The 27,506-nt window shown below is 31.8% G+C and overlaps 1 pseudogene across 1 annotated transcript in view; it reads left to right on the top strand.

Moving 5' to 3' along the window:
- Nucleotides 1-27,506, top strand: part of LOC118195081 (5-hydroxytryptamine receptor pseudogene) — a 677,424-nt pseudogene that overhangs the window by 296,009 nt on the left and 353,909 nt on the right. Inside the window, exon 3 of the transcript XR_015040225.1 lies at nt 14,731-14,796. The product of XR_015040225.1 is annotated as a 5-hydroxytryptamine receptor pseudogene (transcript). The remainder of the gene's footprint in view (nt 1-14,730; nt 14,797-27,506) is intronic.

Below are 27,506 nucleotides of genomic sequence, written 5' to 3'. Positions count from 1 at the left end.
CTAATGTCTCTACAACCTTACTTCTTAAAGAATTAATAGGATATCTTATTAGTATGCTTTGTCATGCATGGGAAAAAATAAAATAGAATTAAAATTATCGTCAAGCAACACGAATCTTATATGTGAAAAGAGGAAATAAGTAAATCTTCAACAGTTTATCATAGTTGGACACTTAATCAAAATTTTGTCTTTGGCTCCGAGAAAATTAAACCTCATGGGTTCACGCTTTAAAAGTACGCGTACGGCAATCCAGATGTACTTCAACCCTACAGGAGATAATCTTCTTGTTGAGGTAGGAATCACTATCTCGAAGCTAGTGATCTTTTCTCTTCTCCTTTTACCCTCTCCTTAGGTTTTATTTTTCCTTTCATTTCTCCCTTATAATTTGCTCTTTGGGGAATGAGGCTCATTGTGAGATGTCTTTGCTAATCTTTTGTGCCTGGCTTATAATGGTGAGAAATCTTCCTGTTCGCTTACCATGATTCGTCCAATTTAATAGGAAGCCCTCGCCATTGAAAGGACTAGGTGCTGTTTCTTGCACACTGCTTTTTCATCTGCTTCAGTTAGGCACTTTGCTGTTCGCGCTAGTCTCAATCGGCCTGTCACTAGACCTTAGTGTTGGTTTAGGTACAAGGTCTTGGAAGTTCCTGCTTTCGGGAAATTTGACTGTGGGCTTTATTTAGCATATACGCCCAGCTACCTGCCACACAGGTATCTTTATTCTCTTGTTGACTCCATAGTGTGCGAGGCAGTCGGACGTGAATCGTTATTTTTTTCAAAATAGTTTTTCCAAAGCTCTCAGATATTAAAAACGTTAGTGAGTCAAAATATAGAAAATAACAACTATTAATCTGAATGATTTAAAAATTGCTCCTTGTAGAAAGGAACAATTCCTAGTAATTAGTAGCTCAAATAATGAACTACAGAAAGTGCCAACTTTTGCTATTCATGAATACCGAGATGAACCTAAGACCATTAAGCGGTTATTGTCAGGCGATTTATTAGTTGAATGTGTTACCGCATTTCTGTCGGCAGCTCTTCTGATATTAAAACAAATTAGTCTCATAAACATAAACGTGAGAGCTCACAAGACATTAAACGTTAGTAGCAGTGTCATTTTGAAGATAAATCTCTTATCTATATCAGAAAAGGAAATTCTGTCTGAACTCTGTGATCAAAATGTCTGCCCAGCTAAGTGGATGAAGGAAAGTCAATTACAGCAAATGCATGCAACCTTGATCTTCTACTTGCTTTATATGCCTAAAGATATAAAGGCAAATATTAATTGCTCTGTAACGCTATACAAGCACACTAGTATTTCCAGTGACAACGTTTAGTTCATTCAAAAATAGCCTGTCTTGGGGTCAACGTATGTGCTCCTTGCTATGTGATAGTGACCATCTAACATTTTCAAAATTGTGCCATTTTGCTCCGTCTTTTCTTTCTGTATAAAGTTCTTGCCCTCTGATCATTTCGTTCCTCCTGAAGAACATGGACATTTGTCTGATCGCCCTTGAAATCGAGAGTTTTCTAAACATTTTGCTAATTGAACTAATTGAATGAATTTAAAAGTAATCCGTTTAATAATTACTTTTAAATGCTATCATATAATTTAGAACTTATCACTTTAAAATGTTGGCTTTTTTTATCTTATAGTCTAGCTATCACACGTATTTCAAAATCTGTACGCTGCTTGTCTGTTTTTAAATTTGTTTCTTCGTTTGCATTAGGATGTTGTGGATGGAGGAACAGATCGTATAGCATCATTTTTTCAAGCGAATTTCTTTTACGTCTATAATAGCACAGTCAATATCTGGCTGTATATCGAAAGCTCAGACTTAGCAAGACATGCATTATGCATTGGCGTATTGGGTGCCCAGTTTAGGGCTGAACTATAAATTATCATTAGATTATAGTCACTCTAACGTTAAGTATGCATTCTTTTATGTTGAACATTCAGCTTTACATCCGTGAGATTTTGGGTGTTACTCTGACATTGATTTACCAATCACAATTATTTCGTTATCCAATCTTCCAATTTCAAAGCATTGTTAAGCTTTTGGATAAAGAGAATGAAAGCATAGCTTTTGCCTAAAATTTTCCTGTACGTAACTTGTTATTCAAAATGCGTTTATGTATCATATATGGTGAATTATATTTATCTTAAACAGTACATTCTGATATGCATAATTATTACTTTTATATTCATTTTGTCATAGGCTTCTTTACTTTTAAACTAATTCCTTCATACAAAATCATTATGCTTTTATTTTAATGTTCTGATATAAAACTGTAAATTCAATACTGTTTTCTTGATAATGTTAATTTAAAAGTAATCTTATTCATTTAGCTTATTTTGCTAGTAATAATTTTCTTGTTCATTTAATATTATTTTTCTTGACACACTGCGTTTATATTCATATTCTCATTTGAAAAGGTAAGTTTCATTGAGAGTGATAGCATTTTAGAAGATAAATAGCATGATAGTACATTATTGTTATTTTTATGACGACTTTTATTTTAAACTTATCAGGTTCAGTATTCCGCCTTACTTGCTTGGGGAACATTCCAGAACCTGACTCGGAACAGGGAGCTTACTAAAGCTATGTTCAATAAATGTGGGAAGTAGACAAGATACACAGGAAGGGTATACGAAACCCTTTATTTTTCACTCTTTACAATAATTTCCGGACTTCGGAATACATAGACCAACTACTTGTGGTCTGAACGTAAGAATATAAAAAAATTAACTAAACTTTAACTTAACTTTGGAATAACAAACAAGGGCCTACGTGGAAGATTGGCCGTATATTAACAGGAAGCCGTATGGAGTACAGAGAACTGTTAACACTACAATACGTTTAAAATTATTAAGAGGATTAAACCTCTGGCCTGGAAGGCAACCAGCAACCGAGTGAAAACTGCTAAGGCAAGCGGCCTGCTTCTACTAACTCCTTCCTCTCTCTTGCTTGGCAAAAAGCCACAACTTAAGTACTTGGCGTTCGCCAGACAAATTTGCATAAACAAGTTAAAGCTTTTAATTCTGGCCGAGAGTAGAAAATAAGAAGTGATAGTAAAGATTTAAAATAAAATAAACGTTAGTAAAACTTAAGATCCTTACAAACTTACTAAAACATAAAAACAAACAGTTGATTATTAGCGTATGTCCATGAATAAGAATTATGGTTGAAGCTCTAAACAGTGTTCTAAGCTAATTATCCGTTGCATTTACTTATAATTCAGGAATCGAATAATTTGTATACTGCAAAAAACCAGAATCACATTACTGGTAAATTCAGTTTCTCCATGTGTGCCCAAACTATGATTAATTTTGTAGCGTTTTGCTGTTATCACTAATTAGAAGTTGAGTATTATGTCACTTTAATGTGTGCTAACATGCATAGTTAAATAGTAGGAAAATAGCATTGTTTTAAGAAATTACCCTAAGTTTTTCAATCTTCAAAGCGGAATTAAACTCCAAGGAATAATTAAAAAAAATGTCTATTAGTGGTAAGATTTTAGATTTTTTCATCAGTCTTGGTGTTTCTCCAAATATCGTGTATTAAAATAAGCTTCAGTTCAATCCTCTACTTTTTCTTTTTCGGAGACATTTTACCCGCACAGCGATTAATAAAGGGAAAGGTAATGCAGTAGACGCATAAGAATATTAGCCGAAAAACGTTTATTGGATCACGACAAGAAATGATCTAGTGAATGCTAAGTGCTCTCACATAAATTCTACTTTGCTATCACGTTTCATATTTTCCCCAGATTGTATACTAATTAGTTCGAAAATAATTGGTCTGGTCAAAAATTGGCAACCACACATTACAGAGGATAAATTTTCTTATGAAAAGGTGGAAGAAGTTTGGCTGTATTCCCATTTTAGATACTTTTCATTTAATCCCTTGTTAAGCCTTTAGTTTCAGTAAAGTCTGTCTGTTAAGAGTTTTCGGAAATGAGGTAATTAGAAACATCGTCAAAATACTTCATTATGTTTTATTTCATATGTTAAATAAGCTATATTTTCTGTTAGGAGGTCGATAATAATAGGTTTTCTTTTTTTAAGATTATTTAATATCAACTACGCGATTTGCGCAACTTCTTTCCGGGTAGCTATAACGCCACTAGCAAAGTTGTAATCTGGTATTAGGAGGAGAAGAATTTTCAAATAAAAGTTGTTTTTATTTTACGTAAGATGAGATGGAAGTGTAACGCAGGATAGCAATGCATGATTCACTCTGCAGCATAAGCAAAACATAAAAAGTGGCTGTCTTAGTTTATATGGTTTATAACATAACAAAAGTAGTCTTTAGAACCTTAGCAAGATTATAGTAAGATGAAGATTTGTTCTGGTTTCTAGCGTATGTATAATACTAGCGTCGACTCTTGAACTGTATCAGAAACACCTTTTCTTCCACTTAGAAAATCTGACAATACCAGTGACTATATCGATGCACTACATCTCGCTAAATGCTACGAATAATTGCCACGCAACACTAGGGCGGTCAGCGGTCGGTACAGAAAATCCACATTCAGCTCAGAAACAGACAGCAACGATAACTGTAGACTTGAAGACGTGTATCACAGTATTGAAAGTTTACAAAGAAGTACTTTTCGGTCCTTACGTGTTAACCCAACCAGCTTTGCTCTGTTTGGCGATTTATTACGTATAAAAATTTAAAAGCTTCTTATATAGTGCATATTGGTTGCTTTGGCGATTTTTTTTGAAAAGATTCCCAAAGTATTGATACTTATCGGAAGTTGACAAACATTTTCAACATATGAATATGCAATTTATTTCAACACCTTCAAATGCAACTTTTAATTATTAAGTAAGGATTACGCGGTGCATTAAAAATAAAATATTACATTCATTTCCAAATCTTTCTGTAATTATTTTGTGTTCTTACCAAATACACAGCAATCTCTTTTCATAAAGAGTCGTCAGAGACGAATTACACGTCATATAATTGAACACGTAAGCCTCGGCAGCATCGACTATCTACCAAACTAATCTCCTTGTTGTTTCCTTTAAAGATTTTGCAGTACAATTATATATTCCTGCAGAAATTTCACCAAAGTTTTTCCCATTGCTGGCAAATTCCACAAGACATATTTTAAGATTAAGTCAAAAAATATCACGGTTTATGTATGAAAACCATCACAACAAAAAAGAATGCATACTACAGTGGAGATATTGCTTAACTAAATGGCTTGACTGAGAATGGATGCCAGAGTTTGGTACATTCTGATAATTTGGCGACTTGGACTAAAGCGTTTGCGATAAAATGTAAATACCCAGTTTCTTACAGCTGGTCCTTCTTAAATCATAATGCTTCATGACATCACTTTCAGCTCTGTGGCAAGCTGGAAATACAAATATCCAACATAAATCAAGATCATTATTCATAATATATGAAGGAACAAATATGTGTGTGAAGCAAATATAGTTCAGGACGACTGAATCAAAATGGGACAACACTTAACAAGTTTCGGCAAGCAGGAATAGCGTAACTGTAACAAATTTCTAAAGCATGCGAAAAGACGCTATATTCACATACCCTAATAATTGTAGTGTACTATTTTTTAATTAAAATTTTAATCTTAATTAGACCTTCGAAATTTAGTTAGAATTAAGAACAGAAGATAAAGCATCTGTGTAATATCTGTAACATTTGCATCCTGTAACATCTGTGTGATATACATTGCACCATAAGAACGCATGGAGAATGCAGTGAATTCTTTGTATTTCGCACCACTTAAAGGGCAATTGGGAAAATACAGAACGACCTCCATTTGGCCTGGTGACGAGTTATTATCCATACTTTCAATCTGACGCCAAAAATTGAAACTTATGGGGTCTAGAAAAGATATATATTTGAAATACAAGTGGATATTCACACAAAATCCAGCATGGTACCTTTAGTGCCCTAGATCAGTAAACTCAGCCTTAACTGCATGTGGAAGATAACTGTTGAATCCTTGCATTACCTCCATTATCGAAAGATTGGAAAAAGACTGGATTAATTCTAATAAACCAATCAAATTTGCGACTAGTTTCCGTCCACCACCTTAGTTTGAAAAGCAAAAACAGAGAGCATTAGGATATTGGTAGTACAATAATTGAAATTCAACTGTACCTCTTATCTAGCACTGAGCAAGGAATGTCAAAAAAGCTGACATGGCGCGTTTGTCTTTACACGGCAAGATTACGTGGAAGATATGCTTTTAATTCTTTATGATGCTAGATTTTAAGGTACAGTTGAAATCGATTCCGCTGTAGTAAATCTGAAATATACATCCGAAATCGATTAAAGAGGACCTAGATCTCTTATCATAAAAGATTCAGTTCCACTGAAAAATTAAGAAGCTCACGACAAAGACCTATGATAAAACAAAACAAATTTTCTACCTGCAACACCCTTTGCATTCACTTAAATCAGTTAGTTTCAGTGAGTTATTTTTTGGAATGTTATTTAGCCTTATTTTCCAGTATGATGTCAGCTCAGAGGCAAAGATCTATTTTGCGACTACAGCGCCCTATTTGCTGAGTAAATTTTTAAAATATGCACGTATTTTGTGCATGATAAATGCATTATATACTTTTTCCACTGCAGCAGCCGTCTGAAATCATGATTAGTACTAGATTTCGAAAACGAAAATTCACGAATGGATTGAATGAGCTGGATTATTTAGATTATAGCAGAACACTCGAGGACTATCTCCCAAAGTGTCGGGATTCCTTCGCGGAGGACATTATAAAAGAAACTAACTCGATTCATGTCAAATTGGGAAATTCAACTCTAGTACAGTGTTCCCGTTTCCCTTCCCTAAAAATTAAACGGAATTTATGGAGTGGATATTTGAATTTTATACGGAAACGCTTTATGCACTGTCAATATTCATGACTTCAAAAGCAAAAACTGATTACATAAATTAACTTTAAATAAATATTTTTTCTAATAAGTTTTACTAATAAAATGTATTTTTAGAATATATTCCATGTAATTATTTTCATTCCTCAAATCACTCAATGATGCGAAAAAATTCATTTTTGGGGATTATCCTTCTTTAGGCCTGCAGTCTGGCATATTTAATAATCTGAGATTGTTAAAGTCCCAAACGTGCCTGATTATCGGACTTTTAGTGTAAGAATACTTTCGAAGGCATATTACCTCACATTTCTGTCTCTACAGTCAGAAATCGTTTAAGAGACTTGTAGTGCATATCTTGAAGGTGAGCTAAGTATATTCATGAGCATAAAGGTTGATGTATGTTAGTTCATGTAAATATTACTAAAACATGCATTTGATAAATTAATTCTACTAGGATGTGTTTAGTAATTACGGAAAGATCTCATTTTAAAAGGAGAAAAACTGTATTCAAATGCTCTTGTATATTAACTTCTATAAATATGATAATATTCCTTGACGACACATGCTAACAAACTTTTCCTTTGGGGGTCGGTACCATAATGTTTCAAAACAGTTTGAAGGGAAAATATGAAAGCATTAGATCAAAAGTCTGATAAGAGCTGCATAAATTTCACTGCAGTTTAAGTTTTACGTGATTCTGGTTCTACTTTCTCTCTTAGTAGTTTATCTTCAGTCAGTAAATATGCATAGATATAAAATTTTGAACGTGCAAAGTATAATACTTGCGTGACATTCTACAATGTCCGTAGCTTCCAAACTAATATGTATAAAACTTAATGAGAAAAAAGACGAAATTTAACCTACAACTAAGCAAATTTTTTAAAAGGTGACCTAGTTTCTGATTAATGTATATAAATAAAAATTACTTATGAGCACGAGTTGCCGAGTTTATTCAAAAGATAGCCAAATTATCACTCTTTATAGTAACTTGGCAGAATAATTTACGTATAAAAAACGCAAAATGCAAATTTGAATTGTTAAATATCCTATAAGGTATTTTCTCCCTTCTTTCTACGTGCCTTCGTGGTGTAAATGACAGCACTTCCAGGGCGTAATCAGGAGACCCAGACTTCGAATCCCGGGGAGACAAAAGCACATTTCTTCAATTTTCTAATTCTGTAACATCAAAAAATTCTAAATGAATCTACAAGTAGCCCTCGAACTAAAAGGTGGTGGACGATACTTCCGTCACCACCATGATTTGATAATTGGGTCCCCTCCATCCCCAATGGCTCTTTAAAAGGGGAAGTAAATATAAGGTAGTTTCTTCGTCCTTTCTGCGTGTCATCGTGTTGTGACTAGTAATACGACCGACTCATAATCGGGATATCTCTGTAAATATCCGTATATGTACTGTAAAATGCTAAGCTGCACTCTATTAATTTAAACTTACCGCACGAAAAAATTCATTGCATGGTTCTTATCTTTGTTTAATTACACATAGGAACAGCTGAATGAGTGATCTAATTGGTCTGTAGGCGCAGCAATAAGTCAAATAATATCCGCTATAATTCTTACTTAATCAGTGTCTCATTTCCTGCTACGGCAGTTTTATACTACAATAGTGATTGTAAAGAATGAATGTATACATATATTCAAAGAGAACTCAAAATTTTAACTGGTTTATAGAACTGAAAACAGAACATTGCAAAGTTTCTAAGAATAATTATTTTACATATTTAGAACATAGCGTTAATAAATATCAGAATTTTTCCTTTCCATCTCCAGAGTTACATCACTTCAATATCGATAAATCCAAGAAAGTATTAATATCATTACACGAACAATTATCTTTCCTCTTTCAGCAGTATCTGCTAAGAACATCTCTCAAATATCACTGGTTAGGAAAAAGCATCAGGGGAAAATTAGGGAAAACAAGCTGAAATGCTAAACTACTGGATAAAAACAAAACTATGCTTAATGGAACGCAAGATAACATAACAAAAGCAATACACTGGATAACAAGAAAGTTACACATGGCAGAATATTTGTTCACTCTTAGACTAAAAGGATGGAGAATAGAAGAAGTAATTATAGAGAGTTTACGCGCCCAGAATCAACACAGGAATTCTAACGTCTGGCTAATATGGATCATCATTAAATAACATTTCGCTCTTTTCTTCGAGAGGATTTTCAGTATTAAGGAGAGAAAGCGTTATATGAAAGAAATTTTGCTTGTATATAGTTGTTTATTTCATTAGTAAAAATAATTACCATATGAAAATGTAATAGACATTATATCCAAATAACAGACTAAAGATCAATCAAATATATTTAAGATAAATTATTTTGTGTGCAATAAATTTATTTAAAACAAATTAAATATGAAAAGTAAAATATAAAGAATTTTTGTTACACTTTCCTTTGAATTTCTTCTCCATTGCGAAGTTCATGATTTATATCGCTCATTCTGAGATATATATCTATCTTTTCCTAGAATAAAGCAACTTAAACTACTGTTAACAATATGTCTACCTAATGGTTGTTCAAGATGTTAACTTAAGTCAGCAAGTTATCGCCCTGATTACAATCATTAAAAATTCAACAAAACTTTATTTTTCCATGCGTGGAGGGTTATAAATAAAGTGGAAAAGTCAAAGAAAGAAGATAAATTCAAACGTTGATTATTTCTTGACAAAGCATTTAGGTGACCTGCCTTAAATATTACAATTACAGAAAATCAGATTATCTCAAGCAAAATAATTATCTGTTTAGTCAACTAATTACTGCAAAGTTGTTTAGTAGCATCTAGTGACAAATGTGAATCCCTGCGACCTCCGATATATACTACTTCTTCTAAAATAAACTGGTGTTTATCCTCACCGTCTGCGCAATAAACAAATGCAGCATGGTTAAGACAATGATCAATTAACATTATTGAGATTTTTAGACTGCTTTGTTTATCTTGCGAGAATCCTGTTACAGTAATTTCATCGATGCTGAATGAACAAATATGAAACGAAAATGCATACAATTAGGTTTGTAACTGGTATCAATTCGGTGAAGGTAGATGAGAAATATTTGATGCTACTTTACCTCAATGAATATTCAGTTAGATAATCATTTGTGATAGAATAAAACAAATCTTTTTAAATTGCCTTAATTTTGAATAGAAATTACAAATAATCGTCTTCTAAAATTTTTCAGTTCACTGTTTGTGTTGCCGATAGTTTTCCTAGGTTTCTAGGTAATTCGAGTAATGTATTTAACTAAGACTTAAAGGAAAGTCATCTCTTCATAAACTGATAATTAAGTCACTGTAGATGTTTTATTAATGTGTAAGGTTTTCAAAATGCTACTAAAGGAAGATTAATTCAATATATTTTATAATAGCCTAACTTTTGCTTCTACGAGTTTACTGAACATTTAACTGTAATAAACAGTATTAGTGAATATTTCTTCAAAAATATCTATTGAATACGTATTCTATAAAATTAAGTCCATATATTCAAATGTGGCTCCATTTTGCCGAAAGTTGCTTTGTTAAACCATGACTTGTCAAAAGCGCTCTAGCCCATAAAACGGTCGACAGCCCGGACTAATCAAAGAACCAAAGTGTACCAGTTTTCTAAGTTCGTAAATAATTTCGTACATAGGATATTCAAAATCCCCCTGAAATTTTGAAAAAGCCAATTTCCCTTGAAAAAGCCAATTCCATCAGAAAAGACCGTCTGATCATGCAGGGCATATTTTAAGCAAAAGTGGCAAAGAAGCAGGCATTCAAATTGAAAGTTAGCACGACAGATATAACTATCAAATCGGTCATTGCTTCACTCGTCAATTTTGAAAATGGCATCCTAGAAAATAGTAGTAAAAACACGCATAGCAAAACATGCTACTGAAATTAATGTTTAGGTCTGAGAAAAATGCAAAATTTTTGAATTTCTCACCTTCTTAAAATACAAACAAAATAGCAATCATGAATAATATATTTAAAATGCATATGCCTAACATTAAATGATGGGTGATGACATTCATAATTACGAGGCTGAATAATTAATAGAACTTAACTGGAAGTAAGCTGTATATTTAATTTATTTAACTACAAATTTTGTATTTGCTGTTTATAAATTATTTATCGTTTTCTATCAAAATCTTTATTCATCTAAGCTCAGTCTTTAGAAACTATATTTTTAATCTAATAGTTATTTCCCTGTCCCCTTCCGTCTTTCGGTCATTATTTTCAAAATTGTATGGTTCTGATTAGTCTCCAGCCCCAAACCAATGCCTGAATTGCGTGTTCTACTTACAGCCACTCCTGTCTCTCTGGCGCCAGCACATGACCAGTAGCGGCGCTCTGTGCACTTCTTGTTTCTCATCCTACAAGCCCTACTCTCCAGATCAGTTCAAAACACTTTCTGTGATGATTGCCTGATATCACGTTTTCCAAACTACTGCTAAGATTGCTATCGTTTAATTTGAACTCCTGCTCCAGACTTAAATTGCCCATTGTATTTTTATTAGTTTGTTTCTTTTTGTACTAGTCGATGTGTTTGATTAATGGCCACCTTATCTCATAGAACTGGCGTAGGTGTTTTCTCCATCATCTCCTCAATGCAATGCTAGCCATAAGACAAGTTGTGGTTAGCAATGTAAGTAGTTCTACTCAGGATGGGTCTCCTGCCCAGTCGCCTGTTTAATCGTGACTCGCTCACCTCAGTCGATCTATTCGTATCAATAGCAGTTGTTTTCTGCCATCAACTGAACACCTGTCGCGCTTCTAAAATTACAGCTCTGCATGTTCATTAAAGAATTAACAGATAATTAAGGAAAATGCAGCTTTGATAACCCTTACATATACAGATTGATGTACGGTTTATTTCTACCCGTAAAAAACCTTGCTTTCAAGGTTCTTTAAAACAATCCTTAAAAACTACTAACTGTTAAATGTAACGTTGCAGTAGAACAGAAAAATTTCAGTAGCCGGTTTTTCTGTCGTAACATCTATTAGCAGTTTCTTTCCAATAAATATTATAGTTCACAACAACAATTTAGTATGCAACGAATGTCATTTCAATTCGACATTTCAATTTCTTATTTAATTAATTTTTATTTAACGTACTCATGGTTAAAATGATCCTGCATTCTGTTTTAAGCCTTTATTCTAGTTTCACAAAAACACTACACGCACCGCTATCCTCTTCTTTTCGATGTTTCGTTCTTAATTTTTTTCATTTGTAAGCAATATTTATATTCGTATAGTACTTTTCCCACCTTACCTATTTCCCCATGCCTTAAAAGTTTTAAAGGTTATTAATTTTATACTATATGTATTCAAAAACATACGTAACGTTTGCAATAACGGGAAAAAAGGCTTACTGAAAGTTATGCACACTTTTTGGGTACCAAATTTAATTTTCAACAATTTTTTACACTATTTGCACATTTTAACGATTTTATGTTTGTAATGTTTTGGTCACTGTCTTGTCAAAGAAGCAGAATGTTTTGCATATCACAGTATAAATTACTTATCTGTAACCCTAAAAAGTATTTGAAAGCCATAATGCTAGGAAAAATATTTTGTTTTATTTGAGGAACAATATTGCTAAATGTAAACTCCAATGACTAACCTTTAATTATCTTGAGTAACCTTGATTTTTGATTTCAAAGATCAAAATCGCATTCTTAAAATATATTTTAATACAGTTCTGTTTGTGAACGTATCCGTAAAAGGTCCTCGTGGATTACTCTTATTGTTGAAAACCAATTTCTTTCTTAAATCCCTATCTTCTGGTTTCAAATAACTCAATCGTCGCATTTTTTAAGACAGAAAGTATAAAATGGCTTTTGCTTCTAACAGTGTGAAATTTTTTTGCCACCGTGGGAATTCTATTGAGAACAGAAAGATAAGTTAAAGGTCTGAAAAAATAATCTTTGAAAATCTTTGCCTCATTTTCATTTGTGAGGCAGGAAAGTAATTTTATATTAAATTTTAAGATTCTAAATAAATGCGATTACCGAAACTTCCAAACCTAAATGCGTTAATTAAATAAAATTCCTATCTTTGTTATCAATAAGCTGATACACTGAATTAATGTCACTTAAAATGGCAATATGTTACGATAGTGAGTAACTGTGACTTTTATTCCAATGTTGTACTAAAATTTCTTCAATTCTGATAACGATTTTTATTGCATAATTTCAAGTTTGCGATCTGGATTTTCATTAAGATCATAAATATAAAATCTAGTAATATCTAAGGTAAATTTATTAATGACTATAAATAATTCGGACCATTAATTATTTAAAATATCATTATAAGATAAATAATAATTTTTTCTCACTAGGAAGAATTACAGTTCATAGCTGACTTATCTACTTTTCATTCATAACACGCAATAAAAGTATTACATTTAACAAATTATTAGTTAATAGTGAAAATAGTTAAATTTAGGGTAAAGTAGATAACACTAGAAGACTTGATTTCAAATTACAAATAAAATAATTATAAAAATCTTGTTTTGAATGACAGAGACGACAGCCAATAAAAGAAATCATGTCCCGCTTCATTATTTTACACACATAAACAATAAATGTAAAATAACGGAAGAGATTATACTACATGGTTTGATATAAAAGAAATGTAGATAAAACAACTGAGTATTTTAATTGTTCCTAAAGAGCAAGATGCATTATTTCCCCTTACAACAGTATTTTGAATAAATGTTGATGTGGCCAAGGTAGTCTTAATTGTTTCGAAACACATTCATTAAATGAATAATATTTTACTATCACTACAAAACAATGCGCAGATATTTTCTGAAAGTTTCTCATGTGAATATCGTAGAATAATGTTTAAATCTCAACAGTCTTTAAGTAGATCACTATTTTAAAACTAATTCTTTCGAATATTATTAAAACATATTCATTACATAAATTACAAAAAAATATCTTTTCCAATTTTGCAGTTTACAAATGGGGAACAGTTAAACTGTTTTTGTATTTGTTATAAAATGCAAAGCAATTAAATTATTTCTGTGTTTTTTATATTATGTATATTTTATTTTTATGTTTATTAAAATTTATTAACGAAAAACAAAAATTTTGTGATTTTGAAATATCATTTTAACATTAAAATCTTTATTGCAATTCTGGAATAAAATTTTAATAAGTAAATATACCCTATATCATTATATAATGCGTTTATTTATTTTATACAGAATGCTTAAATTAACTTGCAACGAAGATATAATTTGCAAACGAATAAAACCGACAATTTAAATATTAGTTTAGTATCTCTGTGATCAAAAAATATTTAATTATCTTTCTTGTTCAGAACAATTTCTTTAGTACTGCAAGTTATAGGAATGAACATATACTACATATTATATGCTGCAGTTTTGTACAGTTCGCCTGTAATGCTAAGGAAAACTGATAAGATATGAAACACAAATATGCATATTTTTACTTTCATTTTATCAGCTGTATTTTAAACTCCTAAGTCTGTAAACTTAGGAGTAGTTTTAATTACATTCACAAAGTCCGATCAGGGGAGGGGATTTGGAAAGTTGAAGTTCAAGATATCTAATAACCACTGAATATTCATAGAGTTAACGAAAGATGCGTTTGTCATCTAGTATTCTCAGCCGTGTTTAATGGGAAAGTGGGTCATGGCGTTTGAAATACCTCCACTTAATTATTTGCTTTTAAAGCAGCTTAAGTATGTAATATAAATATCCACATTTGTAATTATTAAGCCAAATTTATGTAGTTATTACTGTTTGCCAACAATTTATAGTATGTAATGTTAATATTATGTTATTTACCTCGTTCATTCATTTTTATTTTTTAGGAAACCCAAAAGGAAAAATTCCAGGAAGTAAAAGAAACGAAAACTGTGCCCTCTGAATTCCATTGAGTAAGTGTTTTTTAATTTGGTACGCTATGACTTTCCGTAACCACTCGAACTATTTTAATTGAAAACAGTTCTAAAATTCTTTCAATGAAATAATGAAATGTGTGCGCTTAATACCATCTAAATATAACATCGTATCGACAACCTTCCTTATGCGGCTTTTAATTTCACGACCGTAAATCGTGTATACTTTAAGTTGTAAAAATGTTTCAAATGACGCAAATATTCATATTTTGAGATCTTTAAATTAAAGAATTTTTTCATTTAACTTAATCCAACCTTTTATGCGGTCCCTAGAGTTACATAGGAAATATTTATACTTGCTGTTAAAAAAAATCTGAAATGTTTGAGTTCCGTACGACAAAACTGACCTGAGTATTTGATGATTTGAAATTTAAGATCATATTCACATACACAAATTGGAAAGTAAAATGTTTGAGCTGACTAGTAACTAAAATTAATATATATCAGTTTAAAAACATTTTTATGCTATTAATAGTTTAAGTCACAAAGATTGCATTGGGAAAGTATTGAGCAATATAAAAGTTTACAAAAATGAGATCCCAGAATCATAGAATTTTAGAAAACATTGGTAAGCTTCAATAATGGCACATAATAAATTCATAATAGTTTTGCAATAATTAAAAATGAAAAATATTTCTAGTTTAAAAAATTTTTGTGAAGTTATTAAATAACTCTTTTAGAGTACTAATATGAGAGAGACCATTATAAACTCTTCAGAGTATAAGAACATTAACTGCATGAGAATATTGAAACATATTCATAGTACTTGAAGATGTACAAGTTACTTGTCTTAAAATCACTTCGGGATGCTATATGTAATAAAATTTTAAATTATAAAACGTAACATGTTAGCAGTTATAAACGAATAACAATGAAGGACATTTAAAACTAAAAATTCAATCTGGAATTATTTAAATTTATATTTAAACCAATTCCTCAACAAAAGAATAAAATTTCCTAAATTAAAATTAAATGCATCATTAAATTTTTGTGGTACGAGAGTGGCACTTTTTTGTACATTATATTTCATAGTGAGAATAAAAGTCTCCTAGTCATAACTGTAGGTATCGGAGGAACGTATAAAAACTATATTTTTTAAATTATATGAAACTGCTTTTTAAATATCAAAATGTAAATAATTATGCCATTTAAAACTTTTTATAGTTAGAAGTATATGTCAACGAAAAATTTATCGCTTTTATGAGAATAAAGGCTACATAAGGATTTTTTCGGACATAATGAGATTTCATAAATTTGAAATAACGTGTATTTGAAGTCTCGGGTCATTTGTTCTAATTATGTGCAGCGACTGTTAAAGAGCTTTTACATTACAGAAAACAAGATGACGCCAATTAATGCAATGCGGATCCTTAAACAGGGGATGTATTTAACTAAAATTAAGACTTTAAAACGCTCTTACTAATTAAGTTAGAAATTTATTCTAATTAAATTTCATTTGTTAATAATTTTCCTCATATTATATGTCTTACATATATATGTGATATTTTAGCAGCCGCGGACACATGAATGACGAGGCTTTGCATCAAAGTCCAGGCATTTCTGTAGCAAAGTGTTAAGGCGGAATCCAAATGACGAGATTGAGAAATGAGAAATTTAGCTTTTAATTGCACATCTTTATTAAATAGATTTAATTCAATTTTCACCGTTTATCATGCTTTACTTCATATGAAATTCTCCAAATTACATATTCAATAGTGGTTTAAACTAAGTACGATTGAATTTAAATTTTCTGCGTCATCAGTATTTCTAACAAGGAAAGATAAGTTAAGCAGCAGCGTGATGTATAGCATAGGAGGAGAGACGAGGTTCTGTCCGCAAAATGGCGCACATTCGTTATTTATAGTAGCTGTTACGTAATAGGCTAGAATGTTCTCGAAGGTACTGGTCTAGGGGTAGATGCTAAATTGCGGTAAGTTAGAGGTTGCCTGTTCGCGTAGAGCAAAGCCATCGTATTTTTCATATTTTACATTATATATATTGTTACGAAATGTACAGGCTCGGTAAGATGGCTTCCCCACAAAGCAGTTTTAGAGTTGCCATAAAATGGTAAAGGAAGGCAGGGTTGCCACATTTGGAGGGAAATCGACCATTTGGCGACAAAATTGACGATATGTCATGGACGAATGGAGAACCTTCTGGAACGAATTCTTACCGGTTTAGCCCAGAATGTTCTCGAACACAAGCCTAAAGCTATATAATCCCTGCTGGTACGCGGAGAGTCAGTTGGTATCGAGTTGGTGTCTCGTCTAGCGAATCAATCCCTGCGGAGTCGATCGAGTTGACAGCCGGGCAGCGAGTGCCGAGTGGGTCGTCGAGTGCACCGAGTGGGTCGCGGTTAGTACATTGTCGAGAGAGCGTGTAAGCTCCGGGAACGACTGAACCGAAGAGTCGGGAGCTGTGCTCTGTGTGTCGTCGACTGCATCGCGAGTTGTAGCGTACGGAGCCTCGAGAATACGTGGAGTTCCGAGAACGACCGAGCGGAGTCAGAAGCTGCACTTTAGTGCTTTGCCGTGAAGCTGTCTCCCCCGTGATAGCCTGATAACCTAGAGGCTGTGTCGCTGATCGTGTCAGCGTGTTTATAGTGGTTCATCGACTACTGTAAAAACGTATTTTGGAGTTGTCCTGACAATGCTGGCCAATAAAGTGTGTTTCAATACTTCATCAGGTAGTATTGTCATTATTCACTCCAAATCCTCTCACGAACCCCGTACGAACATAAAGGAAGAAAATAACATAACAACTGGTGTCAGAAGAAAAATACCGTAACAGTATATATATATATTGAGTTCGGCATTCATGCACACAGTTTCCTTTAGCATCGTCCGTTCTGACCTCGAGCGCCGTCACAGGTACGTTTTCAGTCAAAAGGATACCAGACCTTGAATCGAAGAGTTTATATGTATTTTATAACGTGCTCCGCCATTAGGCACACGGCACGTTCCTCAGTCAAACGAATACGAGGCCTTACGTCCACGGAGTTTTGCGAGGCCTTATGTCCACGGAGTTTGCACGTATTTTATTACACGCTCCGCCATTTGTCACTAAAAACGATGGATGCCCCATAGAAGACGTTTTTAGGGAAACTGGCACATGGGAAATACCACACGGAAACGCCCATGCAGATAGCCCGTTCCCTGAGATTCGAACCTCGGACTGAACCACCAGTGTTTAGCGGGTTTTATTTGACAGAATTTGACGTCTCATACGATCATGTAGGAGCTAGGTCCTTTATATACGAACATGTAGGAGCTAGGGACTGCCATTAAAGCGGCCTCTGCAAAAACTGGCCAAGTTTATCTTAATTTTTAAAGTTAGACTTTTAAATGTCGCCAGAGAATTCTCAGTAACACATACTGTTTTCATATCTTCGCAAATAAAAGTAATATATAGTATATATATATATTGTTGCGAACACATAAATTGTTAAACAGCATTGAAACCACAGCTAACACGAACTTTAATTTAAAAGCTACAGTGATTGCTTCTGCATATTACATTTTATTGAGAAGAAGTATCAAAATGCTAAAACATTATGTTACCCTCGAGAAAATGAAAAGATAAAGAGAATTGTAAGAAAACATGTGCAGTCTATGTTACTACAAAGCTTCATCAAGGTCTTAGATTTTGTTTTTAATGTAGATGATGTAAGGCAGAAGAAACAGAATTAGGAATTTTGCAGTCAAATTAACACAAGAAATTTAAATTCTATTTTATTTATGATAATTTTGGCAAAATTATCAGTTGTGGAAAAACTTTTTAAGAATTCAGATAAATTTTTCTTGGGCAGACTGGCGTGATGCTATATCTTGCAACACACGTTTATAATATGAAAATAAACGAAGAATATTATTCGTCGCTGAATGGCAACACCAATTATTTATGCCTGATATGAATTTATCGACAATGAATTAAAATATACATTTCAGGAAATGCAAAATTATTTTATAATCCATACCTTTCGAATAACCGATTAGGTGTTGACTCAGGTCAATCTGGATTTTTTTAGTTCTTCAGTAATATGTTTTGTAACGATTCCAGGGATACGATAAATTAGACACTAATGGTGCAATGTTCGCTACATATGAATTATTACCTTGACTAATTTTATTATACCTGCCAGTTTGCTCAATTTATTTTCTTCACGAAAATTTAACTAACATTCTGTTTCACATCTCACTTCTAAATTCAGAGTATGGTTATTAAGTGAATTTTAGTTTTCACGCAGAAATCTGGCTTCTTAACAAAAAACTAAAATTCATCTTAGGATAACGAAGAATAAAACCTAGGACACATAAGGAAAAACGAAAAGGCTGAAACTTAAGAGCAATTAACTAAAAATTCACGTAAATAAGATTATCTAACAAACATTAATTCTAATAGAACGGAAAAACTGTATAATAGTATTCTTATCATCGGGAGAAGAGTTATATTATTATTAAGTATTTAACTTCGTATTTCTAATCCAACATATTAAAGTTTTCTCCACTAAGAGACAATGAAAATAGCGCATATGTAGCAGACGAAGACTTTTTACGCTTTTCAAATTCGAAAATGCATGTATGAAAAGATGATTTTATATATTACTGGCAATAATATAAACCTCTTATTATTTAAAATTATAAAACTCTTTTCCTAAGATTAGAATATATTAAATTTTCGTATTTCAAGCTGATATATAAATTAACAGATGCAATTTAAGGATTAGAGTAGATTTGAAATAAAATTCCTATGAGTTTCAGGAATTATTAGAAACATTTTTGCCAATATGTTTGCAAAAATATTTTACGCCTAAAAAGTAAAGTCTTATTAACAAGAAATAAAGGTTTGGTTTTTATGAGATTTATATTATTACGGCAAAGCCTCAAAGGTTATTTACCTAAGCGGAGAGATACCTTCGGGGAGGACTTCTAAGGGCAACTGGCTCGTACATACGTTACACATGGGGAAAACAACGAAAGCGCCCATGAAGCGAGCGCGTTCGCTTGATTTTAACCTCAAACCGAACTAGTAGTGTTCAGAGACTTTACCGCTCATCTACTGGTGGAAACAGAGACTCATGAATAAGGTATAAAAATGACATTTTACTCTGATCTCTCTCGAAATCGACAGAATTTTGTTTAATGTCTGAGTCAAGCCAAGGTTGTATGTTTGGCTTAATTTTGAAGTTTATATTCATGTTTTTCTCATCCAATAAATATGACAGTGGTAAAAACAAACATACTGCAGAGGAAAATCATTTGTTTTGTCACAGCACAGAAAAGGGATAGGTCGTCAATCAAACGAACACACGTAAATTTACATTTGACTAGTATTTTTACGTAATTAAAAAGGTTTCTAAGAACAAAAATTTACAGAAAACTGTGAGAAATAAAATTTCGCTCTCTGTTTAAACTCTGGAAAATATTAATCCTTTCTTTATTCAAGTTATATATCAATCCTTTTCAAGTTCATTAGAATTTCTGTCGTTATCAGTTTTAAAATAAATAAGATCGCCTGATAAAATTTCGAATTCTTAAACTAATCAATAGTTCTTCCTTAATTTTCCTATTTAACAAGTATAACGACGTTATCTTGCAATAAATCTCACTAAGTAGTAAATATAAATATGTTTTGTTGGACAAAATCATTATTAAAATTTATATTAACTTTATCAATACTGTGTATTTTGCATGTATCAAACAAAAAGTACTTCAAATGAGCGACTATTATGTAAACTAAAATGCGCATAGTTTTATATCCATTTTTGCTCCCTTGTACGAAATAAAGGAAGAATTGTAATTGCAAAATTTTAGGTTATCATATTTCAAAGCAAATATTCATTTTGACCGTTTAATATACGTTTTGACTATTTTTTTCTGTAAAGCCTGTATGTACGGTCAGAATAACGAACTCTTTTTTTTTCTGAAAGAACGGAAAAATGGATTTAAAAAGAATTAAAAATGGATTTTTCATAACGTATGTACATAGCATGCTATTTTGCAAATATTTAAAAAAAATAATTTAAGGCTGTAATATTCTTTTACTCTTTACCTTTCTTTGTAAAATATCAAATCCTCTTTGAATTTTTTCCTTAAAAAGAAGAGAAAATGATATCAATTTATGTCTTTCGTAAAAACCAAATTTCAAAAGCGAATGTTCGGAACACGGAGGAGACACGTATCATCAATCAAGTAAAAGCCTCTTCTTGGTAACATATTTCATCTAATATGTAATCATCTTATTTTATTATGTAATAAATTTTGTTACCAAGGAAGGAATCACGAACTCTTTTATTGCAAAATATTTCATCTTCGAAGCAAGGAAATTGGGAGATATTTGCTTGTTAATTTTTCAAAGATATTGTTGAATATTTTCTAAAAATTTCAAATATTTTCGATATAAAAACACTTTTTTATAAAAGATTAATTTATCACAGAAAATATTTGTGCACTATTCTGCAGCCTATGATCATACAGAGTGTTAAGTTCCTAATGAGAATTTAAACCTTTAACTCAAATTTCAATCTGTTTTGAAAATAGTTGTATAAGGTATTTCTCCCGACTTCTTAGCATGTCTTCGTAATATAATGGTCAGCACACTGCGGCGTGTATCGAGAGGTCTGTATACCATAGTCCGTTATAGCAGACCTTGACCCATAACAAGAGAACAAAATGAGTACCACAGTTCTTCACTGCTATGAAAAGGAAATAAAACAATTGATTTGATCGCATATGTTATATCGGAATTTGCGGAGTGTAATCAAATTTACGGATGGAAATCGGCTAGCGAAAAGCTAGCACAGAATAATTTTAATTCTCAGAACTAGTCGATAAAATAACATAACGGTCAGTTTCACTGTCAAACTATCTCTCTAACATTCAAGAACTCAGTTCTCATCCTGGTGAGAGTCAAAGAAAATCAGTGGGTTATTTAACTCTACCTAAACCTTCTAAGTTTTATCCTTGAAGCAGTATCTTTTTACGTAGCTCCTTCAGACATTAAATAAAATCTGAACAGTTTATTTTATAGCAGAATTTATGTAATAACAAAGAAGAGAAAAGCGGACATCCATTTTAACAATTTAAAACTTAAAATTTACGTATTTCTCTAGTATTAAAAAAGAAAATAAAGAAAAGGATTATCTAAGTAAAATATTGAAAATAGGGAAGTTGCATCATTTCTTGGCAGTGGAGTATAATATTGCTTTATTATTTCTGGTTATTTGTGGTTTTCATATGAATTCCATCTGGTAAAAGGATTTCACTTTCAATTTTGCTGATGTTGCCATATCAGACGGTTTAGTAATTAGCGGAAGCTGACTGCTATGCCGACAACGATGATGTGGAGTCGATATCTTGATAAGACTTTACTATATGTGTGTTGAAATCGTGTGTTTGCAATGCCATATCGGTACCATCTATGATTTGCCTGTGGTAATGTTTTCGATAAAGGGTTGATGAGATGACGATTAGTCGGTCATAATTTCATACGAATCCTTAATAGACGTATTTGATCATTAAAGGAAAGAAATGTTTCCAGTAGGATTATAAAGCATTGTATAACTACTTTCAATTCCATTAAGGGTTTTCTCGTCATGTGCGAGGTTAGCTCTCCCATCTAACTCTTATAAGATCCATTCTTCGAAACCAGCAAAACACACTTCATTTTTTGTATTTCCTACTTCAGAAAAGCAAACAGAATCTATAAATTTTCGAACATCGTTTTTAAAAGGATTAATTATGAGTAATTTCTATAATCTTTAATGGAAATTTGTAAAAAAAAAAACCACTATTTACAGATTATTCAAACCAAGATTAAAAATTTATTTCAGGCAAGTCCCTTCAAAGGAAAATGGCAGATCGAAGAAAGATAGAATGTGACAAGCACCATAAAAAAATGAATAAAGCATTATAGCATAAAATAATATTAACTATGAAAACTACCGTCATATTTAGTTTTTAAATACTATGCTATACATTACAGAGCAGGTTTTTCAAGTACAAAAGTATTTTATCATTAAATATTTTAGAAAGTTACCATCATATCTCTTATTAGCAGTTTCTTAACGTAAAATGAGTTTGAAAATCTTTCTAATTGTTCTGCCCAACTAAGTTTTATATCTCTTGAGGTAAGAAAGAAATATTTTCTCCAAAATTCCTTATCTTGTGACAGAATGTCACAGTTAACATTGTGTTTACTTACCTTTACTTTTGTCTTACAATTCTCAAAAAGTTTTTTGCTTTTCATTACAACAGTATGTAAACTTACTCCGTCTTCATTTCGTTTCAAATCATGTTACTTAATTTATGCAATAAGAATACAGGAAATTAGATTTCTGAAAGCATGAAATTTTAACTATATCTTTTTCTTACAATCAGCATTACATATGAAATTGAATATAATACTAAGTAACCAGAGAATCTTTATTTTAAAATTGTACTAAATGATTTTAAATTGCACAAATTAAATGATTTATCCCTAATTTTGATAATTTATATTTTCTGTGTAAATGTGTTTTTCTCGTTTTCTACTTCTATGGCGAACGTAAAGGCAAAACTTCCATAATTGCCTTTACGTCCGCCGTTGTTTTATTTGAATGGAGTACAAAGCAAAAAATTTAATCATAATTGCAATAACATGTTAAATAACTAATGTATTTTTATTTGATATTCTTTCAATTTTTCCCATTCTGTGCTCAAATGTCCGTCCTGTCCGTCATCCATATTTATACTTTCACTTCCTAAAGTGTGTAATTTCAAAATTAGTTGTTATCATATGATTTTTATTTAATAATAAGGACGCGCAAGCTTTCATTATAAAAGAAATTAATCGAAAAATCTAAATTCTCTTTCGATTATGTTACATTCCTTTATTTAATTAGAATCTTTTTTGCTAATGAAAGCTATTAAGCACTCAAATTGGAAAGAGATTTAGAGCTCATTCATTCAGGCTCTGATTCATTCCACTTCTAGTCTCTGCTTGCGTCTGATAGCCTTCAGAAACCAGTTGCAATGAACGCTTGAAATCTACAAATATATTAACTTGCATTGTATTTTCTTCTGCTGCCACAAGTGCTTCAAATATAAAGCATTGAAAGTGTAGTGTTTGCGATGAAACGAGAGTATAACTAAGATCATTATTAACATCTTTAATATTCATCTTTAAAATTGTTTATTCTCATCCTGCCAGACCATCAAAGATTTATGACGTCTATCAGTATGCCTAATTTTGGCATTAAAGTAAAACAATATTACATGCTGTCGAAAATTTACATGTCCAGTTCTTACTGTAACTACAAAACCATTCCATCCTTCCTTATGGTAGTAGAGTTTGTCGGGTATCTGTTGTAGCTAGAAGATTGTAGAGTTCCTCACTTTGTAAATGCTAAGTTACAATTGAACGTGAAGAATCTTAAGAACTGATAAGCGAATAATCGCTTGAGTTTGTGTGACAGGAAACAACAAGATGGAAGGGTAAATAACCCTTTATTATTCAAATAAAATTTAACAGAACTCCGTCTTGGAGTGTACAATAAAAGCCGACACTTGGGCTTGAACTTAAGAGGCTAAGAATTAAACTAAAACCAATCTAAACTAAAGAGATGTAGCCAAAGCTATCAAGATTCTAACCGAGTTGGCTCCTTAACGCTAATTGACTGAGAAGCTATCAAGGGCCTAAATAAAGTACGGACATGCGCAATAATAGCTTACGAGAGAGTAGCCTAAAAAGGCGCACGCGTGCAGACAGTATACCTGCTAACTCTCTCTCTAAGACCGAAGAGCTTCGCGGTTAAATACCACTCTTTCTCATTGTGTATTCAGACGCGATTCTAAAACTACGTCCTGGGCGAAAGTAGTAAGTTGAAGTTAAGAATCGACAGGAAAGGAACTTTAACTTAAAATTTAACTGTTAATAAAATTAACATAATTCTTACTAACTTATGTTCTGAAAATCTTAATAGATAGATAAGGAATCATTTCTACGACGTACGCAACTTACAAAACACTGAGAAACTTAAAATAACCTTTTTATTTAGACTAGTTAGAAGTTAAAAAGAAAATATACAACTTGTGCTACAGACAAAACATCCACTTTTTGTGGATATTTAAAGTAACATAATAAAAATTAAATTCATACTTAGAAACGTAGTCTAAGACTGCACATAGAACAGACAAAATTATGCTTGTTCAGAATATAACCGGTGCGTATTTTAAAACATTGACTAGCGAGGTGTTAAAGCTGGAATAATTTTAAACAAAGCTGGCGAGACACCTCGACGGGGTTACGAATCTAAGTTATAATCTAAAGAATCAAATCCATCAACTTAAAAACACACAGCTCTAATTTGCATTTCAGGGAGAAATACAGAAAGGAAAAGTTAGACTAAAGCCTTAACTCACAATAATTAGTTAATTAGTATAAGATACCATACCAGTTTATCATGCAGGTTTGATTCAGCAACTGCAGTTTTTGAATGATTCGTCACATTTCTAAATTGAGTGTAGAAATTTTTCAGTTTCATTGGAGCCGCTGGTACCATTACTATTCAATAATATATATTCATTGTATATTAATATGATCAATATGATTATTTTTTCATTTATCTTGGTTTTCGATTTTCTTGTGTCCCGCTTACAATCAGCATCATGTAAACTAAATCAAATACGATTCTTCAGAATTTTTCTTTGTCAAATTTTGTCATTCTTGATTGGAGTAAATGCATGATAAAATTCTTTGCGGAAGTTATTGCTTACCATCATCTCGAAGACCAAAACTGTTCGGAATTTCGATGGCCATCTAAGAAAAGGATCATCACTTGTACATAATAAGACTAAGCTGATTTAAACACTTTCCTGAAGAAATAGTGCTTAATAATCAACTGCAGATGCATGATACCAGTATTAGAAAACTAATTATGTTAATAAGCTTTCAGTTTACAGTCATATTCGCCACGTGACGTTTCTTAGTAAACAAACACGGAATTTAAATGTAATGCACTTAGGGAAAAAGTGTCAATACAAAAAATATTTCTGTACCTTAATCAGCTAAAACGTTCTTTATCAGGCAATCAAAATTATGACCGAGGTATTAATTAGATATCATAGGGATTATATGAAAACTAGCAACGTAAACTTCAATTCAAATAAATAATAAGAGTAGCTACGTATATTAAAAGACTTCGAAGGTAAGCTTTTTGCAGCTACCTTCTAATATCAATGCAGAAGTTATAGCTCATCTTCCCCATTTAAATAATAGAAATATTAAAGCTTGATGTTTTGCATGTAACTGAAATTGAGTATTGTGAACCCTGAATTAAACTAAAGAACTGAACTAAAGAAAGAAAGCTTGTTGGTTCTGTATTTTTTCGTCAGGTTAAAAAGATATCAGACAGGCAATTTGACGATTTTTGAGGAAGATTTTTATATTAATAATGTATAATCATTGTTTAGTAAATGTTTAGTAATGTTTAATCACTTATTAATAATGTATAATCATTGTTTAGTAGTTTAGTAATGCGTAATCATTGATTAATAATGTATAATCATTGTTTAATAGTGCGGTTGATATGATTAATTTTTTTATTTATCTTGGTTTTCGATTTCTTTGTGTCAGCTTATAATCAGCATCAGTTAAAAATAGAATAAAGTTGGCACTTCAAAATTTTCTTTGCCAGATTTCTGTTTTTTTTTCCAAAATGCAAGAATATTATAGCACTGACATTTTCTCTAAGGCATAGTTTATGTAATAATTTTAAATTGTATTCTTTCATTAAAAATATTTCAAGTGGCTAAAAGTAAAGTTGCCTGAATGTCTACCTTATTTCATGCATTAAACTGAAATCACAATCTTAAAAATCAACCATTTAAACTATATTCAGTCGCCCAATCGTTTTGAATTATGTAAATAACAAACGTGGAAAGAATAAAGTATTCTACGACAAAAATGTATTTTTTTCATTTCCAGGATATATCACAAAAACTTATTTATAATTAGCCTGCAACTCCTACCATTTAAAATCTGAAATGCGTGAAACGTAAAGAGCTGAAACTGATATAAAATATCAAATTCTTCTTGATGTAATATTTTCTTGTTTATTCCCTAAATCTTTATTACTTAAAGAGAATAAAATCTGCCATTACGAAATATCACTGATTCGAATTTTCGGACCGCAAATTAAACTTCTCGAAATTGTTTTCAAATTAGAATCTTTCTAAAATGTCATTTCAGACCATTAATTAACGCTGAAGTTCTAACCCTTTCTTTTTCATGAGATGAGTTTCAAAATAAAAGTCATGATGAGATAATTAAAGTACAATTAATAGAAAGTTTGAAGCGATGACATAGAGATTATAGAAATTAAAATCTTCTGCACATAATGAATTTAAAATGAGAATGTTTGATGAAGATTAAGGAGAAACTTTAAATTTATTTATTGCCATCTGATAAGAAGTTACTGCAAGAATATATTTCTATGGTATATGAAGTGCAATTTAATAGTCTTCCGTTTTTATGTTTTCACTGAATGTGAAATCCCATTAATCTCAGTTACTTGTTTTGGAGAGGGTTAAATAATTAATTATTCTCAGTCGAAAAATTTTATTTATTCACTGAGCTAACATACTTTAAATTTATTAGGGCAGTGTTTTAAATTATTTTTAAGAAAACTGTTTGAAATTCTTAGTTTATTT

Source organism: Stegodyphus dumicola, chromosome 3 (assembly GCF_044657685.1).
Source record: "Stegodyphus dumicola isolate Sdum_Otavi_A_Nest chromosome 3, ASM4465768v1".
Classification (NCBI taxonomy): Eukaryota; Metazoa; Arthropoda; class Arachnida; order Araneae; family Eresidae; genus Stegodyphus; species Stegodyphus dumicola.
This window is presented reverse-complemented; position numbering and strand designations above follow the sequence as displayed.